Source organism: Lactuca sativa, chromosome 2 (genome assembly GCF_002870075.4).
Source record: "Lactuca sativa cultivar Salinas chromosome 2, Lsat_Salinas_v11, whole genome shotgun sequence".
Taxonomy (NCBI): domain Eukaryota; kingdom Viridiplantae; phylum Streptophyta; class Magnoliopsida; order Asterales; family Asteraceae; genus Lactuca; species Lactuca sativa.
Window position 1 is genome coordinate 208030479 of NC_056624.2, and position 3734 is coordinate 208034212.

Genomic DNA, 3734 nt, shown 5'->3' on the forward strand with positions numbered 1-3734 from the left:
ATAGATTCATCACCCACCCTTAATGTCAATGTAGACTCACATATATCAATTAAAGCACACGCGGTGTTCAAGAATGATCTCCCCAAAATAATTGGAATTTCGGGGTCTTCTTTCATATCAACTACCACGAAGTCTACTGGGAAAATAAACTTGTCCACTTTTATTAGGAGATTCTCACAAACGCCTTGTGGATGAATTATCGTCTTGTCCGCCAAATGGATCTTCATATTCACCGGCCTTGGTTCTGGTAAATTCAACTTCTTAAAGAATGACAAAGGCATCAAATTGATGCTTGCCCCCGAATCAGCTAATGCTCGGGTGAAAACTTCATTACCAAATTGGCACGGAATCACCATATTTCCCGGATTACCCTTCTTTTCGGGTAGCTCACTAATCAATATTTCCGCGACTTCAGCCAAATCTTTCCTAGCAGCAAAAAGGCTCTTAAGCAAGTTGAAGTACTTAGGTGTTTGTAGCATTGTTTCCACAAATGGCACATTAACTTGTAAAGCTTTAACATGCGTCATGAAGGTTCTGTATGCTTCTACTTTTTCTGCAGGCATGACTTGGATTGGGTATGGCAGAGGAGGATTATAAGGCTTCAAAGAACTGGCAGATTTATCATTTACGTATGGACTCGTCGAGTCCATTGGAGTGACTCGGCGAGTCGGATCGGGTTTTGCTGGATCCGATTCTTCTACCTTTTTTGCCTTCTTCTTGGAGATTCTCAGTGCTTCTGTGAATGTTTCTTCACTGTTGGAGGTTATTACACTTACATTCTCCATTCTTGGATTGGGTTCGGTGTTACTCGGAAGTTGACCCGGTCTTCTATCATTCACTTGATGCGCCAACTGCCCCAACTGTTTCTCAATGTTGAGAATTGATGCTTGCTGATTCCTTAGCATGTTTCTGGTCTCGTGTAAGCATCGTGATCACTGTGTCTTTTTTCGGACGCGGCTATGAATCTAGTGAATGACTCTTCTAAATCAGCTTTCTTTACTACCGGTTCTTCCTTTTGGTATAGTCCCCTCTCCTTCTGCTTGTATTTCTCCTCCTTTGCCTTCTTATACTCCTCGTATGGTAGCCAATCCTTCTTAGGTTTCCGCCAATTTTCATCATATCGATCACCACTTGAATAAAAGACTTGAGCTTTCTTATTTCCATTCTCATCCAAATCACAATCCTTTGTGAGATGGGGCCCTCTACAATTTTCGCATCCTACCCTAATAACATGGATTGCTTGATCCATTTTTGTCATTCTTCAATCTAGACTATCAAGCTTAGCTATCACCGCCGCCATGCTATCATTTGCCGCGTTCACTACCCCACGACTTACTTCGTTTCTCAGATTATGGTATTCTCTAGAGTGCTTAGAGAATTCTTCAATTAATTCTTTAATTACCGGGGGCGCCTTCTTTGTGAGCGGGCCTTGAGAATCAAGCAATTGCCTTGTGGTGACATTGACTCCATCATAGAAGATGGAGACCTCTTGTTGGCTATTAAGGTCATGGTGTGGGCAATTTCTAAGTAGGCTCTTGTATCTTTCCCAAGCTTCATAAAGAGATTCTCCGGGTTGTTGCTCGAAGTTGGCAATGGCTTTCTTTAGCTTGGCTATCTTGGAGGGTGGGCAGAAATGGTCTATGAACTCTTCTTTCATCTTGGCCCATGTGGTGACCGATCCGGCAGGAAGTGACTTTAACCAATCTTTTGCAACTCCTTTAAATGTGACAGGAAGCATGCGAAGAAGCTGGGTCTCGCGTGGAACATTCGAGACGTTGAAGTAATCGGCCACATCATTCACTTCGTCCAAGTGCTTGTAAGCGTCTTCGTGATCCTTCCCGTAAAAAGGAATCTCCTTGAGTTGGGCGAGAATATGGCCTTTTAATTCGAAAGTAGCGGTCGCGGGAATTGCGGGTTGCACAAGCCCCAGCCCGGTGTCATCACGCATCCTTTTCTTCCATTCCCCCATGGGGACTTCATCAATGTTAGCCATTGTGATAGCTAACTCTTCTTCGGAATCGATTTCGTGCTCGTAAGTATGCTCTTCTTCTTCCTCGGTCTCGTACTCGATATCTTCTTGAATTGGTTCTTCCACTGTCAACGAGGCACTGGATGCTCCTGATTTGCTGCTCTTCTTCTTGCTGAAAAAGGATTTTAAGTTTTTGAGTGGTGAGTTCTTTGAAGATGTGGTTTCTCCAACGGCTTTTCCTTTGCTTCTTCTTAGTGCGGATTCCGGGTCTTCCAAAGGAGGGACCAGAGGTGTATCAGATCCTCGGGTCATGAAACAACTGTAAACAAAAAAAACAAAAGAAACAGAACGCGTAAAAAGAACAAAAATGAAATAAAAAATAAAGACTGAAACAGCGATGTACTCGCCGAGTCGGCACGAGTGCACTCGGCGAGTTCAAGGCAAAAACAGAAAAGAAAATTTCTAGTTATTCTAAAAACGATTTTTTTTAAACTAATTCTACTTACTGAATTACTTTGTAAATAACTTTGTGTAAGATAAATCCCACACATATGATCGATTAAACTAGAATTTAATATTAATTTTAGAACCGCTCCCCGACAACGGCGCCAAAAACTTGATGTGTGCAAACTCACTTAGTTTTAAACCTACTTTTAATTATCAAATAACACACAAAAGGCAGTGAACCTATCAATTGTGGTATAGCTAAATAAGCAGGGTATCGATCACAGGGAACAACAAATTAAATTAAAAACTAATTTTATCTAAGTTAATTAAGAAGTAGGGGTTTTCTCTAGTTTTACAAGACTAGAAACTTACTACTATTACTAATTTAAGACTAGAAAATAACGATTTAACTAGATTCAATAATTGGAAAGGAACTTCTGTTTAGTTCAACTTGGTTAACTCTATGGTTGATTTCAAGGTAATGGTGCAATGGATTAATTCTTTCGTTGGTTACCGATTCAAGTGATTAGATTCGTATTCACTACCCTAATCCTTAGCAAATAAACTAACTTAAACAGTGGCCAATTGTCTAATTTAATTATATTCACTAGATTAATTATTCGGGTTAAATTAGACTTGCAATAGTTAACTAATTTATTCTTTTAATTAACTTCTTGTTTGATGGTCATCTTACAAGCTTGCACATGAATTTACTTAATTTTCTTATTAATTCTAGTTTCATATTCATTAATCCTAGACATATAGCATAGTGATCACATAGCATATGAGGTTAATAATCAATAGATGTTCATGCTAATCAATTATCTTCCTATTAACAGAAAATTAATTATTATTCACACACAAGGTTCTTTAGCAAGCTAAAATAACAAAAATTCACCAACTTGGAATTAATCCTACCAATCAATCAAACCATATTGTCAACTTTGTATCCCCAAACAGAAGTCTAAAGGTTTTAGCTCATAATTGAAGTAAATAACAGCAAACAAACAAAGTCGAGTTGCTTAACCATAATGATAAAACAAAAGAATAAATGGAATGATGAAATTTTGCCTCAATTACTCTCCGGGCTTGAATTCTAGCTTCCTTCGTCGTCTTCTAGGGTTTTTTTGGCTTCTCAATCGTAGCAAAGTATTTCTGAATCGTCCCAGAACTCCCTTCTATCGATCTGTGGAATTATCTTTAAATATACGAATCGACTCGTCGAGTCAAGTGGTGACTCGTCGAGTCCCTCTCACATTCCCCGTATTGTGATAACTCTCTGGGATCCCGAGTCATTATCTTCTCAATTCTTCGATTG

At 39.2% G+C, this 3734-nt stretch overlaps 1 non-coding gene across 1 annotated transcript; it reads left to right on the plus strand.

Annotated features, from left to right (window-relative positions):
• Positions 1 to 1502: 1502 nt before the first annotated feature.
• LOC111882563 (small nucleolar RNA R71) lies at positions 1503 to 1609 on the plus strand. Its single transcript, XR_002847199.1, has one exon. It is a non-coding gene; the product is annotated as a small nucleolar RNA R71 (small nucleolar RNA).
• Positions 1610 to 3734: the final 2125 nt, after the last annotated feature.